We start from the raw sequence: 7,623 nt of genomic DNA on the forward strand, positions 1-7,623 counted from the left end.
GTGGCGCGTGTTGTCTCCCGCCGGCAATGCCACGACAGCACGCTCCCGGGCCTCTGTCGGCAGCGGCAAGCTCAGTTGGGAGCACGGGTGGTCGCACCTAAAGCGTCTACTCGCCAAACTCCGGGCGATTGCGCCTCTCTCGAACCCGACCAAGTACTTAGGACGGCGCTGCGCGCCGCCGGGACCTGAGAGGGTTTCGAGGTGTATGGTGCAGGGGAGCTCAGCCTCCTCCTGTTTGCAGAATAATTGAGCGGACGCTTGCGTGTTCGCGCGGGCCCCCGGGACACACTCCCGGGCGGCCGGCTGCTCAGCTCTAGTTGACGCAGCTCCCTGGTTGATCCTGCCAGTAGTCATATGCTTGTCTCAAAGATTAAGCCATGCATGTCTCAGTACAAGCCGCATTAAGGTGAAACCGCGAATGGCTCATTAAATCAGTTATGGTTCCTTAGATCGTACCCACGTTACTTGGATAACTGTGGTAATTCTAGAGCTAATACATGCAAACAGAGTCCCGACCAGAGATGGAAGGGACGCTTTTATTAGATCAAAACCAATCGGTCGGCTCGTCCGGTCCGTTTGCCTTGGTGACTCTGAATAACTTTGGGCTGATCGCACGGTCCTCGTACCGGCGACGCATCTTTCAAATGTCTGCCTTATCAACTGTCGATGGTAGGTTCTGCGCCTACCATGGTTGTAACGGGTAACGGGGAATCAGGGTTCGATTCCGGAGAGGGAGCCTGAGAAACGGCTACCACATCCAAGGAAGGCAGCAGGCGCGCAAATTACCCACTCCCGGCACGGGGAGGTAGTGACGAAAAATAACGATACGGGACTCATCCGAGGCCCCGTAATCGGAATGAGTACACTTTAAATCCTTTAACGAGTATCTATTGGAGGGCAAGTCTGGTGCCAGCAGCCGCGGTAATTCCAGCTCCAATAGCGTATATTAAAGTTGTTGCGGTTAAAAAGCTCGTAGTTGGATTTGTGTCCCACGCTGTTGGTTCACCGCCCGTCGGTGTTTAACTGGCATGTATCGTGGGACGTCCTGCCGGTGGGGCGAGCTGAAGGCGTGCGACGCGCCTCGTGCGTGCTCGTGCGTCCCGAGGCGGACCCCGTTGCAATCCTACCAGGGTGCTCTTGAGTGAGTGTCTCGGTGGGCCGGCACGTTTACTTTGAACAAATTAGAGTGCTTAAAGCAGGCAAGCCCGCCTGAATACTGTGTGCATGGAATAATGGAATAGGACCTCGGTTCTATTTTGTTGGTTTTCGGAACCCGAGGTAATGATTAATAGGGACAGGCGGGGGCATTCGTATTGCGACGTTAGAGGTGAAATTCTTGGATCGTCGCAAGACGAACAGAAGCGAAAGCATTTGCCAAGTATGTTTTCATTAATCAAGAACGAAAGTTAGAGGTTCGAAGGCGATCAGATACCGCCCTAGTTCTAACCATAAACGATGCCAGCCAGCGATCCGCCGCAGTTCCTCCGATGACTCGGCGGGCAGCCTCCGGGAAACCAAAGCTTTTGGGTTCCGGGGGAAGTATGGTTGCAAAGCTGAAACTTAAAGGAATTGACGGAAGGGCACCACCAGGAGTGGAGCCTGCGGCTTAATTTGACTCAACACGGGAAACCTCACCAGGCCCGGACACCGGAAGGATTGACAGATTGATAGCTCTTTCTTGATTCGGTGGGTGGTGGTGCATGGCCGTTCTTAGTTGGTGGAGCGATTTGTCTGGTTAATTCCGATAACGAACGAGACTCTAGCCTGCTAACTAGTCGCGTGACATCCTTCGTGCTGTCAGCGATTACTTTTCTTCTTAGAGGGACAGGCGGCTTCTAGCCGCACGAGATTGAGCAATAACAGGTCTGTGATGCCCTTAGATGTTCTGGGCCGCACGCGCGCTACACTGAAGGAATCAGCGTGTCTTCCTAGGCCGAAAGGTCGGGGTAACCCGCTGAACCTCCTTCGTGCTAGGGATTGGGGCTTGCAATTGTTCCCCATGAACGAGGAATTCCCAGTAAGCGCGAGTCATAAGCTCGCGTTGATTACGTCCCTGCCCTTTGTACACACCGCCCGTCGCTACTACCGATTGAATGATTTAGTGAGGTCTTCGGACTGGTACGCGGCATTGACTCTGTCGTTGCCGATGCTACCGGAAAGATGACCAAACTTGATCATTTAGAGGAAGTAAAAGTCGTAACAATGTTTCCGTAGGTGAACCTGCGGAAGGATCATTACCGACTAGACTGCATGTCTTTCGATGTGCGTGTCGTGTCGCGCAACACGCTACCTGTACGGCTCGCAGTAGCCGTGCGCCGCGTGCGGAACCACGCGTGCTTCTCAAAACTAACGCCAATGTTGTGTGGTACGAGCGCTGAAGCGCTGGAGCGGCTGGCCTGCGGCACCTGGCGCCTGGCGCCGGTTTTGAATGACTTTCGCCCGACTGCCTGTCCGCTCCGGTGTGGAGCCGTACGACGCCCATCGGCCGTGAGGCCGTTGGACACAGAACGCTTGAACAGGGGCCGCCACACGCCTACGTCCCGCCTATGCAACTGTCTTGAAAGAGACAGTGGAAACTAAGGAAAGATCACCCAGGACGGTGGATCACTCGGCTCGTGGGTCGATGAAGAACGCAGCAAATTGCGCGTCGACATGTGAACTGCAGGACACATGAACATCGACGTTTCGAACGCACATTGCGGTCCATGGATTCCGTTCCCGGGCCACGTCTGGCTGAGGGTCGGCTACGTATACTGAAGCGCGCGGCGTTTGCCCCGCTTCGCTGACCTGGGAGCGTCGCGGCCGCCTGTGGGGCCGGCCGCGCCTCCTTAAACGTGCGATGCGCGCCCGTCGCCTGGCGGTTCGCATACCGGTACTTACTCGGTAGCGTGCACAGCCGGCTGGCGGTGTGGCGTGCGACACCTCGTACAACGACCTCAGAGCAGGCGAGACTACCCGCTGAATTTAAGCATATTACTAAGCGGAGGAAAAGAAACTAACAAGGATTCCCCCAGTAGCGGCGAGCGAACAGGGAAGAGTCCAGCACCGAACCCCGCAGGCTGCCGCCTGTCGTGGCATGTGGTGTTTGGGAGGGTCCACTACCCCGACGCCTCGCGCCGAGCCCAAGTCCAACTTGAATGAGGCCACGGCCCGTAGAGGGTGCCAGGCCCGTAGCGGCCGGTGCGAGCGTCGGCGGGACCTCTCCTTCGAGTCGGGTTGCTTGAGAGTGCAGCTCCAAGTGGGTGGTAAACTCCATCTGAGACTAAATATGACCACGAGACCGATAGCGAACAAGTACCGTGAGGGAAAGTTGAAAAGAACTTTGAAGAGAGAGTTCAAAAGTACGTGAAACCGTTCTGGGGTAAACGTGAGAAGTCCGAAAGGTCGAACGGGTGAGATTCACGCCCATCCGGCCACTGGCCTCCGCCCTCGGCAGATGGGGCCGGCCGCCCGCGCGGAGCAATCCGCGGCGGGGTCGTGTCCGGTTGCCTTTCCACTCGCCGCGGGGTGGGGCCGTTCCGGTGTGCGGTGGGCCGCACTTCTCCCCTAGTAGGACGTCGCGACCCGCTGGGTGCCGGCCTACGGCCCGGGTGCGCAGCCTGTCCTTCCGCGGGCCTCGGTTCGCGTCTGTTGGGCAGAGCCCCGGTGTCCTGGCTGGCTGCCCGGCGGTATATCTGGAGGAGTCGATTCGCCCCTTTGGGCGCTCGGGCTCCCGGCAAGCGCGCGCGGTTCTTCCCGGATGACGGACCTACCTGGCCCGGCCCCGGACCCGCGCCGCTGTTGGCTCGGGATGCTCTCGGGCGGAGTAATCGCTCCCGTCAGCGGCGCTTCAGCTTTGGACAATTTCACGACCCGTCTTGAAACACGGACCAAGGAGTCTAACATGTGCGCGAGTCATTGGGCTGTACGAAACCTAAAGGCGTAATGAAAGTGAAGGTCTCGCCTTGCGCGGGCCGAGGGAGGATGGGGCTTCCCCGCCCTTCACGCGGCGGCGGCCTCCGCACTCCCGGGGCGTCTCGTCCTCATTGCGAGGTGAGGCGCACCTAGAGCGTACACGTTGGGACCCGAAAGATGGTGAACTATGCCTGGCCAGGACGAAGTCAGGGGAAACCCTGATGGAGGTCCGTAGCGATTCTGACGTGCAAATCGATCGTCGGAGCTGGGTATAGGGGCGAAAGACTAATCGAACCATCTAGTAGCTGGTTCCCTCCGAAGTTTCCCTCAGGATAGCTGGTGCTCGTACGAGTCTCATCCGGTAAAGCGAATGATTAGAGGCCTTGGGGCCGAAACGACCTCAACCTATTCTCAAACTTTAAATGGGTGAGATCTCCGGCTTGCTTGATATGCTGAAGCCGCGAGCAAACGACTCGGATCGGAGTGCCAAGTGGGCCACTTTTGGTAAGCAGAACTGGCGCTGTGGGATGAACCAAACGCCGAGTTAAGGCGCCCGAATCGACGCTCATGGGAAACCATGAAAGGCGTTGGTTGCTTAAGACAGCAGGACGGTGGCCATGGAAGTCGGAATCCGCTAAGGAGTGTGTAACAACTCACCTGCCGAAGCAACTAGCCCTGAAAATGGATGGCGCTGAAGCGTCGTGCCTATACTCGGCCGTCAGTCTGGCAGTCATGGCCGGTCCTTGCGGCCGGCCGCGAAGCCCTGACGAGTAGGAGGGTCGCGGCGGTGGGCGCAGAAGGGTCTGGGCGTGAGCCTGCCTGGAGCCGCCGTCGGTGCAGATCTTGGTGGTAGTAGCAAATACTCCAGCGAGGCCCTGGAGGGCTGACGCGGAGAAGGGTTTCGTGTGGACAGCCGTTGCACACGAGTCAGTCGATCCTAAGCCCTAGGAGAAATCCGATGTTGATGGGGGCCGTCATAGCATGATGCACTTTGTGCTGGCCCCCGTTGGGCGAAAGGGAATCCGGTTCCTATTCCGGAACCCGGCAGCGGAACCGATACAAGTCGGGCCCCTCTTTTAGAGATGCTCGTCGGGGTAACCCAAAAGGACCCGGAGACGCCGTCGGGAGATCGGGGAAGAGTTTTCTTTTCTGCATGAGCGTTCGAGTTCCCTGGAATCCTCTAGCAGGGAGATAGGGTTTGGAACGCGAAGAGCACCGCAGTTGCGGCGGTGTCCCGATCTTCCCCTCGGACCTTGAAAATCCGGGAGAGGGCCACGTGGAGGTGTCGCGCCGGTTCGTACCCATATCCGCAGCAGGTCTCCAAGGTGAAGAGCCTCTAGTCGATAGAATAATGTAGGTAAGGGAAGTCGGCAAATTGGATCCGTAACTTCGGGATAAGGATTGGCTCTGAGGATCGGGGCGTGTCGGGCTTGGTCGGGAAGTGGGTCAGCGCTAACGTGCCGGGCCTGGGCGAGGTGAGTGCCGTAGGGGTGCCGGTAAGTGCGGGCGTTTAGCGCGGGCGTGGTCTGCTCTCGCCGTTGGTTGGCCTCGTGCTGGCCGGCGGTGCAGGATGCGCGCGCCTGCGCGGCGTTCGCGCCCCGGTGCTTCAACCTGCGTGCAGGATCCGAGCTCGGTCCCGTGCCTTGGCCTCCCACGGATCTTCCTTGCTGCGAGGCCGCGTCCGCCTTAGCGTGCTCCTCCGGGGGCGCGCGGGTGCGCGGATTCTCTTCGGCCGCCATTCAACGATCAACTCAGAACTGGCACGGACTGGGGGAATCCGACTGTCTAATTAAAACAAAGCATTGCGATGGCCCTAGCGGGTGTTGACGCAATGTGATTTCTGCCCAGTGCTCTGAATGTCAACGTGAAGAAATTCAAGCAAGCGCGGGTAAACGGCGGGAGTAACTATGACTCTCTTAAGGATGACTGGCGGGAGTAACTATGACTATCTTAAGGTGGCCAAGTGGCAGCGGTGTGGCTGCATCCGGACTTGGCTTCTCGAAGTGCGGTCTTGATGCAGTCGTGCTGCTGCTGCGAGGTGCCTTCCTTGGGTTATAGTTACAGGGAGAGTGATGCGCAATACATGGGCCTAGCCCTCTTAGCCTCTCCTCTCCTGCGGTCTTCTCCCCTTCTCGTGGGCCCGCTGATTTCGCAGAGTGGAAGACCGCACCAGGGGCTTGGGGGGGTTACCAGCCCCCCCTCGCACTATCCCTTTTTTAGTTGGGGGCAGTAAGCAGAGAATAAGTGGTGGCCCTTCCGCTGAAGGTGCCACCCCAACTCCCCCAGCACCTAGCCGGCCAACCGGCCGTGCCGAAAATCTTGTAACTTTTGCAGCTATGTATACCTGTAGTGAGTGCCACCGCAGCTTTACAACCAAGAACGGTCTCGGGGTCCATCGCCGCCGCCAACATCTTGCGGCCGCCAACGCGGAGATCGTCACGGAGAGGCATCGCGCGAGGTGGACGGAGGAAGAAGTCCTGTCGCTCGCCAAGGCGGAGGCCGAACTGTTCCTTGAGAGGGACGCCCGGTTCTTCTTCGTCAATCAAGAACTCATCAGGATGTTCCCCGACCGAACGCTCGAGGCAATCAAGTGCCGACGGCGGCAAGCTGCCCACAAGCAGCTTGTCCGCCAATTCATGGAGGCGCTTGAGATCGGTCGGGGGGAAGAGCCGGCGTCCCGCCGGGGAGCAGCGAGCCCGCTGCCTGACGCGGGCGAGGCCGCTGCGCCGCCCGTCGACGCAGCCGAGGACTTCGCGGCCGACACCACCGGGCCGCCGCCGGAGGGGCCGACTGACGCCGCCATCTGGGAGCATCTGGCGGGGCTACCCGCTTCCGCCCAGCGTTTCTCTGCCCTGGATCGTGTCATAGGTCTGGGGCGGGGCACGCCGCCCGATGTCATCCTGGGCATGCTCCCGGATGCCCTTGCGTCGGTCGGGTCCAGAGGGGAGAGATCGATCACCAGGACACAGCGGCCGCGCCAACCATCGAAGCGGCCGCCTGCCGCGCCGCCGACGCAGAAGCGCAAGCGGCGCCGCTGGGAGTACGCGAGAACGCAGGATGCCTTCCGACGGTCGCGTGCACGTTGCGTGCGCGGCCTCTTGGATGGCACCCTGCTCCAGCCGCCACCTGCCATCCCTGGTCTGCTGGACTTCTGGGCGGACCTCTTCACCAAGAAGCCCATCTCCACCGCGGGCTTCATTCGTGACCGCCTCCTCCCGCACTCAGAGCCTGTCGCTCTCGAGTGCATATGGGGGCCGGTCACACATGAGGAGGTCGCCGCCGCGTTGCCGCCCAGGGGATCAGCAGCCGGGCCGGACGGCCTTACCCCAGCGGAGTTGCGGCGCCTGCCGCACGAAGTCCTGGTGAAAGTGATGAATCTCTTCCTTCTGGCCCGCGCCCTTCCGGAACGCCTGCTTCGCGCGCGGACGTCCCTTCTCCCGAAAACGGCTGCACCAACATCCCCCGCTGACTTTCGCCCCATTACGGTCTGCTCGGTGTTGGCGCGGACCTTTCACAAGGTTCTCGCGTCACGCCTGATGCGCGCATGTGCTGTGGACGAACGTCAGCGGGCATTCATCCCTCGGGATGGGATGTTGGAAAATACCTTCATCTTGGACACTGCTCTCACCGACGCAGTTCGCTCCTGCCGCTCTGTCTTTGTGGCATCGATCGACGTATCTAAGGCATTCGATTCGGTAGATCATGCTGCCCTTCGCCCCGTGCTGAAGG

The 7,623-nt window shown here is 59.6% G+C and overlaps 2 non-coding genes and 1 pseudogene across 2 annotated transcripts; all 3 read left to right on the forward strand.

Annotated features, from left to right (window-relative positions):
- The first annotated feature begins 327 nt into the window (after window positions 1-327).
- Window positions 328-2,237, forward strand: LOC126435030 (small subunit ribosomal RNA). The gene has a single exon (XR_007579682.1). It is a non-coding gene; the product is annotated as a small subunit ribosomal RNA (ribosomal RNA).
- A 351-nt stretch (window positions 2,238-2,588) lies between these two features.
- Window positions 2,589-2,743, forward strand: LOC126435165 (5.8S ribosomal RNA). Its single transcript, XR_007579728.1, has one exon. It is a non-coding gene; the product is annotated as a 5.8S ribosomal RNA (ribosomal RNA).
- Window positions 2,744-2,931: 188 nt separating this feature from the next.
- The window catches only part of LOC126435127 (large subunit ribosomal RNA), a 7,989-nt pseudogene continuing 3,297 nt past the window's right edge, over window positions 2,932-7,623 (forward strand).

Source organism: Schistocerca serialis, unplaced genomic scaffold (genome assembly GCF_023864345.2).
Source record: "Schistocerca serialis cubense isolate TAMUIC-IGC-003099 unplaced genomic scaffold, iqSchSeri2.2 HiC_scaffold_1196, whole genome shotgun sequence".
Lineage (NCBI taxonomy): Eukaryota > Metazoa > Arthropoda > Insecta > Orthoptera > Acrididae > Schistocerca > Schistocerca serialis.